The 22,492-nt window shown below is 29.5% G+C and overlaps 1 long non-coding RNA gene across 1 annotated transcript; it reads left to right on the forward strand.

The window, feature by feature from the left end:
• Positions 1 to 16,575: 16,575 nt before the first annotated feature.
• LOC121223053 (uncharacterized) lies at positions 16,576 to 20,518 on the forward strand. Its single transcript, XR_005920394.1, has 2 exons — positions 16,576 to 16,760; positions 20,221 to 20,518. It is a non-coding gene; the product is annotated as an uncharacterized lncRNA (long non-coding RNA).
• Positions 20,519 to 22,492: the final 1,974 nt, after the last annotated feature.

The raw sequence follows: 22,492 nt of genomic DNA on the forward strand, positions 1-22,492 counted from the left end.
TACATTATCATTTTTGTTAACTCACCAAAATCGAATATAAGAAAGCAACTTATGTATCATTAAACTTTCAAATTTAAACATAGTCAAAGTCGTTCGCTTCTTATTTTTTGTTTTGCTTAGTGGCGGCGCCAGCCTCCGGAGGCTGATTATCGCCCACCTTTTTTCTCTCCCATCAACCCTTTCTTTCTTTTTTATTCTTATTCACTACACATGTTTTCTCTCTTTTTAGTTTGCAGATCTATTTTGTGGGTATCTTTATTTTCTTCGCAAGTTGTGATGGACAGATGACGGTGATTACCATTCGCTAAAACTCCACTAGCCACCAGTATCTTTTCTTGGGAAGTGGGTGGCTCTTTGTCAACTTCTTAATATGTTTCTGTTTTGAGAGTATTTTAGAATAATAAATGATTTCACGTGTCGATTTGGGCCGTGTTGTCTTAAGTTTTATATTTTTTTTGTTTGTTTTTCCATTGTTTAATAAGTCTTCAGTTTTAGAAGTTTTTGTCTACTATTGTAGCACATTTTTTAGTATTGCTTATGTATGTAATCTTAGTTTTACAAGTGATTTTAAGGATGATTTTGTTGTCATCCTCTCTGGTTTGGTGACTGTTCAATTCTTTTGTTGATTTTCCTCGCCGCTTTAGATCATCCAAGGCTGATTACCTTATCGTATTAAGTGCTTGCAATCACTCCAGATATGTCGTGCTTAAGTTGTGACAAAGTCAATTGTCAACGTGTCATAATGTTCGCTTTTGTTATGTTGATGGAGCTTGTCCTTCACCATCTACGACGAGTACTTACTATTTTTTTTCTGAATTGTATAGTTCCATTCATTGAATGAATTAATGAATTTACCTTTCAAAAAAAACTTTCAAATTTAATCAAATTTGACAATATGGTACATTTGAATTGAATTTAACCTTTTGAATGTAGTTCTTTTATTATCAGTATTTCTAACGTTAAATACGAGTTATGGTGTGGTCTAGATTATTCTAGTGTTGACAGTGGCTTCTAATTTATTTAGAAGTTAATATAAAAATTTCCTATTAATTTTTAAAATATAAGATATTTTTAAAAAGTAAAAACAATATTTTATTTAGAACGGTTAAATATTTTTAAAGTAAAAGCATTGTATTTAACAAATTTGGTAAACTTTTAAGGATCGACTTTATTGAAATAAACGACAAGGGAGGAGTAAGAGAATTTTTTAATAATTTTAATTAATATTTAATTATATTTAAATAATTTATTGTCCGATCAGTTTAATTTTATTCGTAGGAAAATGCATTACTTAAAAAATATGTACAAACAAATTAAAAAATTATCAAATATTTTATTATTTTTTAATTTATTATAAATGAAATACATGTAAATTGATAGAAAAATGAAACAGTTGACACATTAAGCATCATTGGACTGTAAAGAAGTTAAAAAGAAAAGTTGGAATTTGCTACGGACACTTCTCAATTTTCTAATTTACTTTTTTATAAAAGAAGTTAAGGGACAATCCCTTCAACAATGGGAGATTACCGTGGTTGGTATGATTTTTTAGTGTCATATTTTTAATATACTAAAATTTATATTCTCTAATAGTGTTGATATTAATAGAATTAATACTCAATTAATCGTTTTTACCACTTTTTCAAATATAAATAATTCAAACAATTGCATAACATATACCCACTGTTATTGCAATCAACTATCATTTTCATTTAACTTGAATTAATCAATTTTTGACAATATTTTAATAGATACTACTATTGTCTCATTGATTTTAGATAAGAAGCGATACCCAAAAACATTAATAATCTTAAACATGATTTGATTTTTTAATACAAAATAATTCTAATTCATAATTAAAATAATTCTCAAATTCAATTAAATGTCTAAAAACCCAGTATATCTTATAATAAAACAATAACTCCATACCAATACCCATACATACATATTCTTTACATAATAAACAAATACAAGATGATAACTAAAGTCTAAACTCAAAAAATTATCTACATACCATAATTACTAATTCATCTCATGTTTATAGAACTAAAGTTAAAACTTAAAAGTCCACCTACGAATAACAAATATGTAACATATATACACATATATATCCATTTCTAAGTTCACATATAAACATAACATGTACAATTCATAGACATAGGCAAGGGTATATTCATTGTAAGACATTTTATGTGATTAATGACTTCCTTTTAAATTATGTAGAATTTGGTTATTATATGAAATCACAATTATTCTTAAAAAAACAAAATAAAATATTTATGCCTTGTTTGGTTATTAGTAAAATAACATGAAAAAAAAGCATTCTAAAAAAACATAAGGAAAATGTTTATTCATTACATATGTATTATAATAGTTAGACATAAAATAAAGAACAGTTGGTATAAATTTAAAATGGAACTAAAAAGATGGGGGAACTCTTATAAAAAATAAGACATTTTCAAGCTAAGCAAAAAAGTTTCTTTTTCTTTTACCAAAACAAGTCATGAGAGTAGGTAAAAATTAACAATTGAAATTAGTTTATTACTAACTCATATACCAATTAAAAAGGATTAATTGGCGATGGCTAAAACAATTATTTGGGTACCATGGGAAGGTTTTGGATGCCTTTATTCCAAATAAGAGGAATGCTGCAAACAAAATGTTTGGTTTTATAAGGTACGCATATTTGGCGGAAGCAAGAAGAGCCATAGAGAGAATGAACGACTTTTGGATGTATAAGCATAGATTGGGTGTTAATTTGGTGAGATTCAAAGGCCGGTCATCTTTTCGAAAGAGGAAACATATGGATAAAAAAAATACACGATTCACGATAGATATAAACCAAAAGAAGCAACCCAATGAAAAAGAAGCAACGAGATAACAAAAGAGCCACAAAAAAGTAAAAGCTCGCCAAGTATTCCAGTAAATGCTCTCAAAGTATTTTATAACTCTGAATGGGATGATTACAAATGAGAGGGAAGGCCTCTATTTATAGTTGAACTCCCCTAAATCCAATGATACAATTTACTTTACATCGACGGTCGAGATTAAAGTCTATCTACAATTGAGATTCTTTGGGAATTTACACAATCCTCTAAGATTACAAATCTTCTAATATTAGTTTCCATTTTTACCATGGTAGTCCTAATTTTCCTTAAATGCTTCATTTGGTCACCAAAGCTTCAAGTAGATGGACTTATTGTAACACCCCTAACCTGTATCCATTGCTGGAACAGGGTTATGGAGTATTACCGAAATAAACAGATTAAATATAGACATTTCATATTATTATTTAACATTCATGTCGGATATTATTCATAAAGTCCCTTATGAGAGCCCTCGAGGCCCAAAACATACATTAGAAACAAATCAGGACTAAATTAGAAACTCAGAGAATTTTTTACAAAATTTTAAAATTTTCCAAGGTGCAGGGGTCACAAGCTCGTGTGGTCAGGCCATGTGGTTCACATGGCCAAGTGACACACCCGTGTCTTAGGCTGTATGGTATTTGAAGTAGGGCACACAGTCGTGTCCCCATCCCGTGTAACTCTCTGACTTGCAATTTTTTAAATGTAGGGGTCACACGGTCAAGCCACACGCCCGTATGCCAAGCCGTGTGATCAATCCTGAGCATTCTGTTTTGAAATTTTAAGATGCAGGGGACATACAGCCAGAACACACATCCATGTACTAGGCCGTGTGTCACACATGGCTGAGACACACACCAGTGTCTCTGCCCATACGGACAAAATAAGGTCATTTCTAAGCCCTATTTCTCACCCAATCTTGTCTTCCACCTACATAAACACTTAAACACATTCTCAATCCAATACAAGACATTTAAATCAAACCAAAACCAAGTCATATACACGATTTTTCATTACATGTATTCATGAACTCTATCTTACCTAATTGATCAAATTCACATATATGCATATTATACCAAATATGTTATCTTAATCCATTCATCCATGTACTTGCCATCATTTGACCATTTCAAACACACATCAAGTATATTAATACTATTTACACCTCAAAACATACCAAACATAGCCCTTTAAATGGCTATTTACAACCAAAATATGTATATGCCATCAATGACCAAGTTAACCTATACATGTCATTATAACCAAAATTAGTTTCATACTTGTACCGAAAATGGGCCGATAGATAATGTGAGTGATCTCCGCCAAACTTCCAACCCTATGAGCCTCCAAGAACTATAAAATACAAGAAATACAACTGAATAAGCACTTAGTGCTTAGTAAGTCCGTATAACGGAAAAATTAACTTACCATTCATTTACATTTATATTAAACATACAAAAATACATCCAAAGCAATTTGGCCATTAGCCTAACACACATAACCTCAACAAACATGTTGGTCATGTATTTCATGTAAATATCAATAACAAGGATGAGCTCATCAAATATCAAGTTTCCAAGTATTTCATGTATATACAGATAATGATTTCATTTTGATTTCATATGTTCTCATGTTAGAATTTCACCCGTTAAATCATTTGAAATCTCGTTGGATACTTGGGTAGTACACACAAAGTGTACAGTATTATAAATTTATCAATTCATATTCGGGAGTGCTTTTACAAGCACATAAACAAAAAGCTCTCTCTCAAGCCTATATAACGGGATACTCATGTGAGCATGTAACGAGAAGCTTATCCAGTCTTAATAACGGGAAGCTCATAAGAGCCATATTCAGAATGCTCATGCGAGCATATTACCGGTAACTCGTAAGAACACTTAACGGGTAGCTCCGAAGAGCACATAATCAGGAAGCAGTGGATAGCCATATAACGGAAAGTTCAAGAGAGCAATAACAGGAAGCTCACAAAGAGCCTATAATTAGGAATCTCACAAAGAGCCTATAATTAGGAAGCTCACAAAGAGCCATATACGGGTCGCTCATAAGAGCTGCGGTATACGCACAACACATGTAGGGTCACGACCAATCGGGATGCTCCGAAGAACTATTAACAGGAAGCTCGCAAAAACCATTTAACGGGAAGCTTGAGAGGGCTTATAATGGGTCGCTCTTTCGAGCTATGGTATGTCTACAACATATGCAGGACCACTACCATTTCGGGAAACAAAACCCTGTATCCAATCGAATTTCATTCATTCAAACGAGATTTAACATTTATCGGGTATTTCCTAGATATGTGATCAGATTTCATATACATGGCCAATACACAATTCACATACAATCATTCAATTCAAGCATATAATTACACAATTTAGTTACACGAACTTACCTTGACAAATGTTCGTGAATCGTAATCTACTAATCCGATACTTTTTCCTTTACTCGATATCCAATTTCGTATTTTGTCTTTCCGAATCTATACGAGTAAATTTAACTTAATTTAATACAATTCATAATCAATTCAATGCATTTCACATCTTATGAAAAATTACCATTTTACCCCTATACTTTTAATTAATGACGATTCTATCTCTAGGCTCGGAAAATAAAATTCATACAATTTAGTCCTTATTCAAGCCTATCCAATTTTTACATATAACAATAACAGTCCTTGAATTTCTCAAAAATTAGAATTTTTCCATGAATTTTACAACTTATCAATTTAGTCCCTATATCATTTTTTCATAAAAATTCCCTTAACAAAATATGTTTATCTATTAACAACCTTTCAACTTTTCCCATAAAACTTCATAATTCAACTATATTCATCCATGGAAAAATCTTAGAACTTTGATAAGTTTGTAAATTAATCCCCAAAATAGCTTAACTAAGCTATTACAATCTCGGAAACATAAAAATTACTAAAAACATGACAAGAATTCATACCTAATTAAACCAAGAAAGATTGCTTGAGCTCTTTTATCTTAGCTAGGGTTTCCATAAAAAAATTGGGGAAAATGATGATAAATGATGATATTTTTGGTTACTTAATTATTTATCATCTTTTCATCTTTTTCTTTCCAATTTCATCATTTTATTTAATTAAATTTCCATGGATAAATCACCATCCTTATCTACTAACTTCTATTAATGGTCTATTTGCCATATAAGGATCCCAAACTTTGAATTCCATAGCTATTTGATACATATAGCTACTAGAACTCAAATTTTACATTTCATGCAATTTGGTCCTTTTCATCTAATTAAGCATCAACTCGGTAAAATTTTCTTAACAAAATTTTCATAAGATTTTCCTATCATAATTCAAACCATGAAATAATATTAAAATAATTTTTTTTCAGACTCGAATTTATGGTCCCGAAACCACTGTTTCGATTCCATTGAAAATGGGTTGTTACACTTCTCTACATGGTTCACAAATTAGGCTAATTCAAGTGGGTCAAATGAGCCCTATTTCATCAATTGACCTCTATAAGATGCTCTTTGTGCATTAATCACGGACTTTGATTCGCGGTTCGTTATATAAAGGGGTGTTGGTGGATAGTTGTACAGGTTTTGTTATGGATCATAATCAAATAAGTAATATAGGCTTAATGATGATGCTAAATCTAGTGGGTCTCTTAAGATTCGAGAGGATCATCTTGACATCTTCTTCCCAAACTATATGAAAATAAGCAAAGGCAAGTTTAGAAAGGTGAAGCTCTTGAAAGAATTAGACGGGCGAGATATTAATCATAAACAGAAGAAAAAAACTCTACAGAGGTCGTAAGTCTAAAGCTAATAAAAGTGAATAACATAATAAGGCTAAGATTTTTTTTGTAACTAATGCGTCACTTTCAGATAGTGACTTTAGAAATTGGAAAAAATAATCTTAAAATAGGCAACAAAAAGTTTGCAGTTTGAGAAGTTGTTGGGCTTACAAACTGATAGTAATGATGAACTAATTGTGAAGGATCTAGCTAGCATATTAGAAGCCACAAAATTTGATGAGTGATTACTGATTAAAGTTCCAATTTGGTTTTGAGGGGGGCTATGTGGCTAATTTTCTCGAATCTTTTGACCTTATCCTGTTGTTTTGCAACACAAAAGAGTTGATGGGTTGTTGCTTTAGATATTATTGCATCCCATATGTCTTGATCTAAATGTTGTCAAGGAAAGTTGAAATTTTTATTATTGATGCTTTTATTGTGATTTTGATTTATGAGGTTTGATATATGGTACGAACCAATGCACAACAACCCATGGTTTTAGGGGTACAAATTACAGTTAATGTGTTAGATCGTCAATACGCCCCATGGCACAATGGAAAATTATACCTTTTCGAAACGGGAAGAGCGATGAACAACATTGTTGATATGATTCCTTTGAATGATGCCGATCCCAAGCTGCAACAATAATGTCTTGGCCTCTACGTAATCTACCCAGTCAAAAAAACGAATAGCAAAGTTCTCTTGAACTTTTCAGAGAGAAAAAATAAAAAACAGCTGCTAGACCTTTTGACATTGTTTTTGTTGGTAATCCTAACACAGTAAGGGATTATATTCCTTTTATTTTCTTTGATATCACATATCAGAAATAAAACAGGATTATTCCCTTATTATTAGAGAAACAAATGGCAAGTCAGAAAAAGAAATTATATTCTTTCCTAAAGAATATCATGTTTCATGTCTTTTATATTTTGACCGAAATTAATTATTATAACTGTTTATATTAATAATTTCAGTAAACTATATACAACTAATATTTTGTATGAATCAAATTCATTTAATTTTATTTATGTTCTCTATTTATGTACAACAAGTTTGTACATATAATGTGTTCAATATTTAACCATCAAATTAAATTAAGTCAATAATTAATTTAATTCATGAGACAGCTAAATACAATACCAAATATATTTGGATTCAATTCGCTTCAACTACAGGGTGTGACCCTGTAAGTTCTTATAATGTTAGTAGTAATACTAGAAAATTTCTAATATTACAAGCAATGAGTAGCATCTAGCAATGTATCATTACTATTCAAGTTACAAGAAGTCGTGATTCAACATAACCTTTTTGTGATAATTTTTTCATGTATCATATCATTTTATCCTTAATATCTGGATTAGACACAAGTCATGGAATAGTCACACTTGTATAGTCCAATCTCATATTTCTTGATATTCTGAGTAGACTACTATAAATAAATAAGTGTGATATTTCATATCAACTTATTCGAGTATGGCCATACATTTCTAGTCTCACTCCATCAAGAGGCCTAAGATATTGCTCCCATTATGTAGGAAGGACAAATCCTATCTTGATCAACCATATCCCTCTACATAGATTGCGACATACCCAACATTAGTCTTTATAGTATAACCTGTTATGGTAGACGTTTGATTGTGCCAAAATATACAACTCACTATGTTGGGACAATGATGATCTCAAGTCTGAGGATCATATACATAGTTATCACTATGAGTAATGTTGTGACTATTACATAATAATCCAAGAACTATACTCATAGTGGGTCAGTCTAGTATGTTGTTCTTTAACACATACTCGTGTATCAATTTTATGTCAATGACAACACTTTGTCATCAATCAACTATACATTAGTTTCAATACATTATTATTGTACAAGCCCAAAATAATACTTGATTAAGGACCTTTTAAGAATAATCATATTATTCTCAGGACTTTATTATTAATCAATTTATTTGTACACATAAAAAAGACACTAAAATAACAATGACAATGTCTTATATTAACAAATAAGGTAAGACGAGTATGTGATTACAATCATCTCATGATTGGTCTTTGGGCATACTCTAACATAATGGTGTTCAATCTATTTGATCAAAGCTTTGTTTGTTGGATGCTTTTCGATACGTAAATTTGGTTAATGCCAGATTTGTTGTAAAAGCTTATTTGTGCTTTTTAACCCGCTAAAGTGATTGAAAAAGGATTGAATTGATTTTAAAACTTAGTGAAAGATCTTGCTAGCATATTGGAAGCTAGGAAATTTGATGAGTGTGTTCAAGGGTTGAAGTTTCAATTTGGTTTGAGGGGGGACATTCGACTTGTTTCCTCGGACCTTTTGAGGCATCTTTTAACAGTAAAGTTGAAAGTTCTATAGGAAAGATGATGCTAGGAGTAATACAAGGTCCTTCAAACCTATTTGCTCTTATGTTATCAGTACTAAAAAAGATTGTAGAGTATAAGTGTGGGGGATGCTTCTATGAGGTGTACTGGTCAATATTGAATATAAATAATTAGGAGAAGTGAGTGCTATGGTGGAGACTTGTTGCAGTGAACAACTATGATGAGAAGAGGGGTACTCCTTAGCAAAATTGATAGATTTGTATTATGGTTGTTGATGGACTTTGTCATGTACGAATGGTCTTTTTTTATTTCATTTAATCATTAGGTGTTATAGTAAGAGTGTCTTTTATGCCTAGCTTTAGGGATTGGTTTTAAGGTGATGGTAGGAGTGGCAATGTGCTTTTACATCTTATGATGTATACTTTTAATTTTATTAATAAAATATTATTTTAATGAGAAAAAAAATAATATTCCTACCAAACATAGAAATGCACAAATACTATTATTTTCTTTCTCTTAAACAAAGATATGTTCTATAGCCCTTAGTAAACCCTAATGGAATATCCAAGTCAGATATATGGAATATGGTTTCCACCCAACTATCCAATAAATAAGTATATCCACCCAACTCTCAAATGCATAATGTGCATATAATATCCACCTAAACTCTCCAAAATATCATGTAAATATATCACCCAACTCTCTAGAATGTTGTGTAATCTCCTAACTCTCCATTATCTCGGTCACATTTATGTTGTATCCTTAATCCGTTATCAATTTCTATTGGCATACTAATTATATCTATTCTCTATTCTTACCAAGTTTACTAAGGCATTTGACATTATAATTTAACATGTTCGCTTCATTGGATCGTAATAGAGAAATATTGTAATAGCTATGTAGTGGAAATGAAATAGAGAAGTAATATGTATTATATAGTTTGGTCAGTTGAATTGAATAAACAGGTAACGATATTACATTGTTTGGTTGGGTAAAATGATTTGTGGAATAGGTAAGGAATAGATTGAAAATGGTGATTTTACTTTTTGATAAAAAAATATTTTTCTTAATACTAATCTTATAAAAATTAAATAAATTATATTCATTAAAAATATATTTTATAATAAATTATATTAATATTTATTAATATATTTTAAAAAATATTTTTATAATTATTGTAGGGGAGAAATTTTGGAGTAATCAAAGTTATCATTTGTCATTACTATTTATCTCTAATTAAATCAAATTTAATTAATAAAGAAATTAAATCCTTTTAGAATTCTTTTATAAAGAAACCATTCTTTAAAGATTATTTTATTTCTTTTATAAAATAAAGAGAGATGGAGAGAATAAATAACAAAGAAAATATGAAAGCAATAGAGGATGTATTTTATTAATTAAAAGGGGTGATTACAATGCTTCATCAAAGTCTCTATTTATAGGCATAAGAAGTATAAAAGAAGTAAAGATCTAATTCTAATAACTATTAGAATTTAAAGTACATTAAAACTTTATCTTGATCATGATGGACATCCACTTAATAAGATATTCATAACACTCCCCATTGAATGTCCATTGGTAGATAATGTGCCTCGTTGAAATCTTATTAGGAAAAATCATGTGGGATAAAAACCTAATGAAAGAAAAAGAGTACACAATCTATAATACGCATAATATGCTGCCTCATTCAAAACCTTACTAGGAAAATCCAATGGGACAAAACCTCAATTAAGGGAAAAAGAATGCAACACGTATTTACTCCCCTTCGTGAAAGCATCACATATTTTCTCATATTCTACGTATTCAATCTTGAATACTAGTTTTTCAAATGACTATTTGAATGTATTTCCTAAGCATTTATATTACCATTCTTTTAAAAGTCATGAGTGAAGGAAATTTAGGGAAATATATTTTGATATCTTTAGGAGATTCAACAATAATTATAACAAACTTTAATCATGATTCTTTTATAAAAACACAAATAGGTATTTTGGATCATTTTAAAATCCTCCTTCAATTACTATTCACTAAGTCAAATTTACCACATATGTTCAAATTATTTCAATTCATATAAATAAACAATTTCTCGAGAATTTCAATATGCTTCTAGCATCCTAAATCCTTTAAGAATTTTAATATAAACTTTACTATATAGTGATTCATAAAAGGTTGTAACAATAACCATTAGATGCAAGTTAAATATTTTATGAGTTGTCAATTTAATAATATATCTAAAGGTTATTGCATCCACCACAAAAGAATATTATATCTTTTTATAACCAATGACAGGACTTAGCAAAAAACTTCATATTTTTATTCTGCTTTTGCAAAACAACTTCAATTGCATCCTCACTGGCTTTATACCTTTAGATATTTGGACTATTGGTCCAAAAACTCCATGAATTTAATTGTACTTGAGTTACGTCTTTCTATTTTGATCAATTTATTCCATATCTATATTTCTCAATAGATTTATTCAAGATCGTCCTTTTATTTCATTATTTCAATAATAATATTGCATGCAAAATCATTGTCGACCACTTTTATCATTCAGTTCCACATTTTCTCGAATTGACATAACTTATCGAGATCTCTTATTTTCATTATTTTAAAATTTAGTTTCAGGAACCTAAATCTCTTTTGAAGTTTTACTTATTAGTTATGTCTTGGGTTTCTTCTAGAGCACTCGCCTCCACTATATGACCATCTAGAAGACTTTTCATCTTTGGAACCGATCAATCTATTATTTATTTTAACTGATTGTCCTATTGGAACTTTGATTCAAATTAAAATATTAGATGGTATATAACACTTGGTTATTCTTATTAAGTTTTTAAATACATCTAACAGTTAACTTGTAATGAGTTATCATTATTGAACTTCTGGTTCAAATTACTCTCCCCCTAACTCATTACAAGTTATTATTTCTCTCCCCCTAATGTTGGGAAAACTATCGAATGAAAATTGTAATCATAAATCATGTCATAATTGAATCTCGAATACATTCAAAACATTTAATATAAAGAAACTTGTAATTAATATATATTCCTAAGTTTCTTTGAGGATTCACTCATCTTTGTGCGTTGTGGTGGAGCAATTGGAACATATACGCACATACAAAAATTCAAAGATGAGAAATATTTAGCTATTGACCAAAAACCGATTGTAATGGGGAGTACTTGTAACTTATTGGCTTGATGCGTACAACACGTAAATCAACATAATCTCATGTTGAAATAGAAAGTTTAGTTCTTATAAGTAATGGTTTATACATTAATCGGAGGTGTTTAATCAATAATTTCTCTAAACCATTATGCGCAAACTTTTACAAAAGTTTTTCAAACCCAATCAATAAAATATTGAGATATAAACTCATCAATATTAGCAAGATGAACTGACTTAATTGCATAATCTAAAATTAATTATTTAAACAAGCAATATTGCAAAAGACAGGTTGTAAATTGATAACACATATGTGATTATTTTGTAGATGTATCTACCAAAATCATATAATATCAAAACCATCCACATGGTGGATGAATGGGCCCATATTCATTTTAGAAATGCAAGATATTAAATCAAACTTTAGCTAGTGAGTTTCTAATAATCAATTTTCATTGAGAACAAGCAACATATGTGAATTCTTTTAAATTAAAGAATCTTCTGGTTCTTTAATGAATGTCCATATGAATTCTTAATTAATTTTCTCATCATATATGATTCAGGATGATCTAACTAGTCACGTCAAGTAGTAAATGGATTTGTATTAGTAAACTTCTCGTTTACTTTAACATGTGTTTCAATTGTACTAAATTGTAACAAATTAATAATTTTACTATCATTCATTTTACTTTGTATCCACATATAAGTGCTATTGTGACATTTACTACTGAAAAAGTCTAAATCAATGTGAATATTATAATGTCACTAAGTCAACAAAATAAATATAATTTCCAAAAAATTATATGCAACATTCGCTTCACGGAATATGCCAGAATATTCAAATATCTAAAAAAAAATTTGCAACTTCAGGTGCATCCAACCATAACGAGCTCTAGATAAAATTATCATATTTTATTGCTCATAAATAGATCTTTCACAGTCAAATATTTTTCTTCCAACCCCTTAATGGGGATGATGACAAAAGAAGATCACAAAGATTATAAAATAAATATAAATTAATAACTCAATCATTTCTTTTTATCCATTCAAAATAGATATTTATAATACTGATTCATATGAAATATAATATTTTTCTCATTCACAATCTTAATATAATATCCATTGTAAATATATTTTAAAACCAATGGATTAATCATCACAAGATATTAATATATTAGCTCTTATAAAGCTTTCGACTAATTTTGTACTATCAAATATTGGAATAATGTTTGTTTGTTTTAGTACCAAATAAGATAAATATTTTCTATCTATAATGATAGAATTTATTACTACATTCTCAAATCCTTCCTTAAAGAATATTAACAAAAAAAATATTTAGGAATATGCAACATATGTGGCCAATCATCTTTCATATCATATTGATAACATAAGTTATCTTTACTCTTTGAAGAGTTATCTTGAGAACTCCCATTATTCTCTTATTTATTGCTATGTTCCCATTTTTAGTGGTCCATGATTTTATCTTTTCTTTATTTTTGTATTCACTTTAGGGAATGCAATAAATCTAGTAGGATAGACTTCTAAACACCTCCATTGATTCTTTATTTCATAATCACCATCGCAAAACATGCATGGATTTCAAATCAAAATTTATCTATTCCTATTGTCATGATTAGTCTCCAATCAAATCCTCAATTACAACAACAATCATGATCTCTATATTTTCATCTTTCATAATTGTTATGTACTGCTACATTCACTTCAACGAATGAAACAAAACTAGTGGGAAGAATTTCATAGTTTTTCATTAGTAACTTATTATTTTGCTTAGCCACTAGAAGGTATGAGATTGTTCGAAAATACTATTAAAGTCATTTTCACAATATTGCTACTGTAGGAGCACATTAGATATTTCAATCATATAGTGTAATGTATTCATTCGGGGAATATATATAATACAAATACATGAGTATATCATGTTATTTATATATATGATTTTAATATAAAACATATGAAGGTTTTATTCAACATATATTTTCTTGATTTGAAAAATAATATTATATTTTATAAAATTTTGCATCACAATGAGCTAAAATATAAGCTCTTAAAGAGCTTTTTACACTTTGATTCAATATTAGCTTTTCAGGAGTATATAACCATTTTATTGTATAACCTTAATGAATGCTTAATCTATTTTAAATATAATTTTATTTATTCATATAAAAATAAAATGGCAGGTATAAATAAAACATATATTAAACGTAACAAACAATAAATTCATGTCACTAATAAATCATTATGGTTAGATAATAAATATTTTATATATCATACCACAACAAAATACAAAATATTATAATGTCAAATTAAAATAACTTTATAGCTATAAAAGTTTAAACATAAACATTTTCTAACCTCCACCTCTTATGACATAATTTCATCTCAAATTTTACAATGATATGAAATTATCACAGACAGGGTCAATATCCCAAAGTTCATGACAAGTAAGTATTTTTACTCACATTCCTCAATAATCATATATCTTAATCAACATCAAAATTAAACCAATCAATTCTATTGAAAATGAAAAAATATTTATCTCCACATAAAAATCCTAATAACTAAATGCGTGAAGAGTTTTATAAATTCATAGAGATACGGATAGTGAATTATATAAATTGAACTTTTTAATAAAAATCATATCAAATTTCAAAATAAGTTGATTAGATTAGATTGACTTACGTTACTATGGATGAGAACTAGTGATTATAAACATCCTTTGTAATGAAGAAAAAGATATCATCCCCAAACAAATATCAAAAAGCAAACTTTGAGAGTGAATCTTACTTCTCGATTTCATATAGATAACGGTATCAAATCTTTCACCATCCTTAAGAACAAAAAGTAAAATAAGTTAATTAAAACAATGATAACGTATAATGAAAGAAGAATGAAAAATAATAATCAGATATGAAACATTAAATAAAAGAAACTTCCTATAAAAACTTGCATCTTGCCATAAAAGATATTGAAAATCATGAAGGATAAATTTGATCGTCGATAAATGGAACTATCACTTTAAACAAGATTGTGTTGATAACATGTTATAAAATAAAGAGAGATGGAAAGAATGAAGAAGAAAGAAAATATGAAAGCATTAGAGGATGTATTTTATTGATCAAAAGGGGTAATTATAATACTTCATCAGAGTCTCTATTTATAGGCATAAAAAGTATAAAAGAAGTAGAGATCTAATTCTAATAATTATTAGAATTTAAAGTACATTAAAACTTTATCTTGATCATGATGGACATCCACTTAATAATATATTCATAACAATCTCTAATTAATTAAATTAATAAGAGATAAATATTAAATAAAAGAGTTCAAAATTCCTTTTTAATACCCAAATGAAGAAGTTAGGTTCTATAAAAACTCTCTTTTATTCAAGTGATTGACACTATAAAAGGGTTCATTTCTAGCCATTCTAGACATTCATAAGTTCAAGAAGTCTAGATATTTTCTGCAAAAACTTCTAAAGAAACTGAAGTACTTGAAGAAATTCTAGAGAATGCCATAGCCGTCCTGAAGAAAAGTCACCTTTCAATCCAGTTCAATCGAGGAGAGGAAGTTAAAAACCGTTTATGAAGAAAGCCACTATTTGATCCAATTCAACTAAAGAAAAGAGCTCTAAACTCGTTTCCAAGATCAAGTCTCGACAACCCTTGAAACGAACATCATTAATTTAAGATCAAGTCTCAATGACCTTTGAATTCAAATCAAATCAAATTCTCAAGTAAATATCTTACCTTCAATGTAATGACCTGAAAGTCAAAGGTGTCGAGAAACGTACTTTCAGGACCCCATTTTAGTGAATCGAGTTTATAAATATTTTTTCATTAAATATTTTTAGAGTTACCTAAGGAGGGAACTGAATAATAGTTAGATAATTTTAAGTATTAAGTGTTTAATTTAAGTACAATGACTAAATCAAGTAACTGATAAAAGTAGGAATTAATATCAAATTACAAGATGGAACTAGATTAAAGGACTTATTAAATAAATGAGCCATTATATATATGTTTTTGTTGGTGGATAGTTTTGGTTAGTATTATACGTACTATATAGATATAGTATATTATAATACTTGAATTAACAAATTATGTTATAATAAAAATAAATAAATAAATACAAATTATTATGGAATTATAATATAGGAATTGTCTTAGGGACTTGTATAATAAATAGACCAATATATATAAGTGGGTTGTAAGTGACCAATAGAGGTGATCATGGGCCGGGCGGCCCGCCCAAATATGGGAGGGTTCGGGTACAATATAAGCCCGAAATATAAGTTTGGGCAAAAAATGAGGCCCGTTTCAAAAATTTTTTTAGCCCGAAACATAATAAAGATATATTTTTTATTTCTAAAATATATTTCCCAAATACCAAATATCCCAATCCCATTAACCCATTTCCCCCATTTCCCATTTCCCCTCTTTCATGTTTCTCCCTAACCCTAAGCCCGTGCCCTCCTCCTTTTTTTTCTCAATTCGAGTTCACCTCCAGCAGCAATCCACCTCCGGTCCTCCACCGATCCAAGACCAGACCTCCACGGCTCCACCCATTTCCAGAATCAGAGGTTAGAGTGAAGCTACAAACGTTGTTGCCTTACAGTTCCTTTTTTGTTTGATGTCTTTTCTGCTTAGTAGTTCGAAACCTTGTTTATAATATGTCGTTGTTGCCTTACAGTTCCATTTGTTTAGTCGTTCAAAAACCTTGTTGCTTCTTCCATCCACTGACTGTTGTACCAAGTGCCTGGTTTATAATCTGTCTTCTGCTTTCTCTTAATTTCTCTTACTTTCTCTTATCCTGAACTTAACCAAGTACCTGAAAAATATTGTAGAAGACAATCTGGTTTGCAGGCATTTTTATTATTAACCTTGTTGTTTGTTGATCTTTCAGCACACACTTCTTATATTTTGTTTTTTTTTCTTTCTTTGATCTTTACTGTAAATATAAGTAATCTTTCATGGATTTTAGATTCACTCCCCCCTTTTGAAGATCGGGTAATTTATAATTTTTGTTAGAAGACAAAATTTTGTCAAGATCCTTGAGTTTGGTTTAAGAATCTTTTTTATATCTGAAATTGTAAGCTCATTATAGTAGCAATTTTTTTTGGGAACGGTGGAAGCTTTGGATCTGTCGTTGCTTCAAAGTATTCTTTTGTTTTACTTGTCCCCAAACGAGATTTTAGTAATGGATGTTTACAGTTGGACAGCATGCAGATGCAGGCAAAGGGGCTATGCCTTAGCCACTATTTGCAGCAATTGCAATTTTTTTTATTTTCCTATAATTTTTTAATAATGAAAGTAAAAATAAAAAGAGTAAGGTTAAATTAACAAAAGTTGTAAAACTTGAAGGGCTAAATTTGTGATTATACTTAATTTTTTTAACAGAGTTAATGAAATAAGTTGTAAAAGTACACTAGTACAGGGACCAATTTAAAGCAAATATAAATATAATATTTATTTTTATCCAATTCATTCGGCAAGAAATGGAAAAAAATAAGTAATCTTATTTTATTTTTTTTGTTCATTATATACAAAAAATATATAATTTGATATAATTTTAATAACAACTAATTTTAATAACAATTAGTTTTAAGAAAAAAAAGGCCGAGATGGGCTCGGGCTTCGTATTTTTTCCCTGGGCCGGGCCTAGACAAAATGTCAGGCCCATATTTCGAGTCGGGCCGGGCCTAGGCCTAGGAAGTGGGCTGAAAATTTTTTGGGCCCGGCCCGGCCCATGAGCACCTTTAGTGACCGATCATGATTTATGTTTAAGTTTAATATATATATTAAACAAATTTAAGTTAATAGATTTTGTTAAATTAAAAATAAGAATGAAAAAAAAAAGAGTATAGTGGAGAGAAATAGAAAGGAGATCATTCTTCTTTTCCTTTAACCTTTGCATGCCGTATTGGAGAAAGAAATGGGAGGAGCTTTGGGACATTTAGTTACATGCTTTGAAGCTAAATTTCGTTCTCTTTACATAAATTTTGTGTTTTTGGAACTGCAAGATCATGAGTTAAATTACCTATGTTGAAAATTTTAGAATTTTTGAAATTAATAGAAGTTACTATGGTAGAAAAATTTAAGTTTTTGATATGATTTTGGTAAATTTTTAAAGTTGGAAGTGAAGTGAGATGATTTGTAAAGTCAATTCATGAAATTGTACATTGAGGATAATTATGGAAAATGTTAAAAATATGGGGTTAAATTGTTTATTTATGTGAAATTATCGAAATATAAAAATAATATGTCATTGAGATATTTTGAAGTCTTTTATTTGAAAGAGTTTTGTTTGGGTGCTTGATGTTGAAACTCTGTTATTTTATAGAGTAAAATATTTACGACATTTAAAAATTAGGGATTTAATTGAGTAAATTGTAAATGAGAAGGATTTTTATTATAAATTAAATATATATATATATATATAGGCTGTATATTAAGGGTTAAGTATTCGGCAATATTGGGTTATGTGTTAATTGTGGAATTAACTTGTTTGATATGATGGATTAAATTGTATAGGATGTAAATGTTTTGGGGCAAATGTGTAAATGTGTAAATAAGTAGCTAAATGTATTGAATTGAATGGTATATGAAATTGAGATTAATAATTTAAATAAATTATATTATAGATCAAGAACAAATTAATAATCAAGGAAAAAGGAAGGTAGCCGAATAGTCCCTAGACTTTTGTCATTTCTACAATTTAGCCGATAAGTTCGTAGTCTTTGAACTCAAACTATATTTATTTAATTTAAATACTTAATTATTACTTTGATATCTTAATTATATTTATATATATGCAAATGATTAAATTATGAAATGAGAAATTGTGAATATATATGCAAATGATTAAATTATTAAATGAGAAATTGTGAATTATATACATGAAATGTGATATTATGAATGAATCAATAAATGATTAGAATTTAAATTGATAGTATGAAAATGTTATATATAGAGATGTATTGCCGAATATGAGATTGAAGTTGAATAATGTTGATTAATGTACGGAGTAAAATAAAATCTCGTGTTTACATGCTAGGTAAGTTCGTAGTCCTCGAACTCGAACTTTAAAAATTATTTTAATTAACTTAGTTACTACTTGATGTCTTATTATATCCTTAAAGTATTTGTTAATCCAATTGAATGGAGGTTTATGGAATGTAGCATTATGGAATAAATTAATGTATGATTAGTAGATAATTGGAGTGGAAGTGTTATTAAATTATGAAATGTGATATTGAGTTCTGAAAAGGAAAATTATGGACTTGCAAATGAGTAATTAACATCGTCAATTCGTTCGACTAGCGCTGGGAGCAAATATCGTTGGTTTGTCCAACTAGAGCTGGGCTCACTAATTATTCCATCAGTTTATCCGACTAGCGTTAGGTGCAACTTCCGTCAGTTTATCTGACTAGTGCTGGGCACAAATTTATGGTTTATCTGACTAGCGCTGGGCGCAAAGTTTTTCGCGGATTATCCGCTATGGCACCAGGTGTCGTGTATCAACTGGATTATACAACAAGGTTTTATGAATCATCTAAGAAGGATGGTTATAGGTATTACTAAAGAAGATTATATTTACTTATGTATATACATTTATTCATTAGAAGATATGATGTATTCTTGAGTTAGATTATTAAAGTTGTGAAATAAATTCAAATGCTTTAGATATACTTATGGTTATTTGAATAAGTGAAGTTGCTTATTATGGATTGGTTTGTGCCATAATATAAGTAAATTGTTGGTTGATCTATGCAAAACTATTTATATAGCAAGTGATGTGAATTGAGATATATGTTCAAACCAACTAAATGTGAATACTTGTGAAAGTTGAGTATAGCATGAAATAATGTGATGAAGTGCATGAAATTTAAATGGTGATATCTTGTAATTGTATGTTTAGATAGTAGTATGATGATATAATTCAATTTGAGCATTTATGTATCATATCATGTCTTAAAATGTTCGAGTTATAGAAATATCACTGAGTTTTACTCAGCGTGCCGTTTTGTTTTCCGTGCGAAGGTTAGGTACTCTGTTTTTGATCGCCGACTCAGCATCCAACAAAAATCCCGATCTCAAGTGTGGGGTTGTTTAATTTTGTAATGACATGTACCTAGGATGTCTTTGATTGTTAGTTGTTTTGTGAATGTGATGTAATTTGAGTTATAAGTATATATTTGTGTTTGAAGCTAAATGTTAGTATGTGTTTTGACCAAATACTTTATGTGTATGAAACTTAAAGCTTAGATATCTTAAGTAGCTTTATGTTAGGCTAAATGAGTGATTTTGGCATACTTTAAAATTTGATTTGGATGATGCATTGTTGATGTGTTTTAATGATATAAAATGTGGTACCAATGAACATTGGTTAGGCACTTAGGATAATTGTTTTGGCATGTTTTGAGTATGTTTAATCGTATTTTGAGTAGGTTAAATGATTGGTATTTGAATTGCTTAAGGCCCAAGTAAGCTTGAAATGGTAAGCTTGTTGTTTAAGGTACATTTTAGGTCCACACAGCAAAAGACACGGGCGTGTGACTCGATTGTGTGAGGTACATGGGCGTGTCACTAGGCAGTGTGAGGCACACAGCCATGTGACCCCTTTCTTCAATTTTTGTGAATTTTTCCTAAGCTTTCCAAATGATTTCAAATTGGTCCCGATTTGTTTTTAAAGTATTTTTAGGGCCTCAAGGGCTCGATTTAGGGACAATATGTGTGTAGAAATGATTTAAGTTATGTTTATGATTTTTGAATGAAATTAATTATAAATGTTCCAATTGTACGATAATGCTCGTAACCCTAATCTGTGATGGAGAGGGGTGTTACATTCAAGATCAAGTCTCAAAGACCCTTAAAACTAATCACATCCTTCCAAGATCAAGTTGAGACGAGCCTTGGGTTGAAGCCCAATAAAAAAGAAGAATCAAATGCATTTTCTTTGTAGAAATTCTAGAGATCATAATCTCTTTTCAAGTTAACAATCAAAATTTGACTCCAAATTTTCAAGTTAACATATGACTCGAAATTTGTGTGTACGATCATATTAAAATAAGACTACCAAGATAATAATTATAGTGATTTAAAATTATTATTTAATATTCAGATTTTAATTTTTTAAATATAATGAAATGTTTAATATTTAATAATATATTAAAAGTAATACTATTGCATTTTCATGAAAAATAAATTTTATAATATATATGTTGGAACATTTTCAAATATTTATAGTATCCCAATAACTATAAATGAATGGGTGTAATTAATCAAAAGATAAAAATTTTGGTCATTGGTCAAAAGTTATATCATTTGATTTTTTTAAAAAGAATTATAACTATTCAAAAAATATTATTTGAATAGTTACAAAATTAAATGAATAATAATTATTATTTATTTATTCATAAAGACACCTATTGAAAGATGTCTCTATGAAGAGACATGAAAATTCCTATAAATAGGAATGGGATTTCATTTGGAAATTATATCAACAAATTCTAATATTCTTTCTTTCCTTCCTTCATTTTCTAATATTATTAGATTATTCTATAAAGTATTACTGCAGAAATCCTTTGTAGAAATTGAGTTTTTGTTATACATTGCTTAGCGCATAGTGGACTATTCTCGTCAGTGCAAAACGCAAATAGTCATTGGCTTCATTGTATCCTCGAGGTTAATTTGCTTGGAACTCATTTGCACACCGAAGGTAGGTGGGGGCGAATATAACCTTAAAGATAGTGGCTTGATACACGCCTTGGAGTCTGTCCTATTTCTTGATCGGTTTGAGGGTGGTAATTTTCAACGATGGCAGAAAAAGATGCAGTTCTTATTATCAACTTTGAAGATTGCTTATGTTTTGGATACTCCAAGACCTGAAGAGAATGAAAACGAATCTATTGCTGCAACCCGAGAAAGACAAAAATGGGACAATGCTGACTACATGTGCATGGACCACATATTGAATGGTTTATCTGATGGTTTGTTCGACACCTACCAAAACGAGGTCACCGCTAAAGAATTATGGGACAAATTGGAGGCAAGGTACATGACTGAAGATGTTACAAGTAAGAAATTTCTTGTCAGTCGTTTCAATAATTATCAAATGGTTGATGGTCGTTCTGTTATGGAACAATTTCGTGATATTGAAAAGATGTTGAATCAATTTAAGCAATATGATATGAAAATGGATGAAATGATTGTGGTATCCTCCATAATAGACAAACTTCCTCCATCTTGGAAATACTTTAAAAGAAGTCTAAAATATAAAAAAGAGGAAATATCTCTTGAGGCTTTGGCAAAT

This window comes from Gossypium hirsutum, chromosome D11, assembly GCF_007990345.1.
Source record: "Gossypium hirsutum isolate 1008001.06 chromosome D11, Gossypium_hirsutum_v2.1, whole genome shotgun sequence".
Taxonomy (NCBI): domain Eukaryota; kingdom Viridiplantae; phylum Streptophyta; class Magnoliopsida; order Malvales; family Malvaceae; genus Gossypium; species Gossypium hirsutum.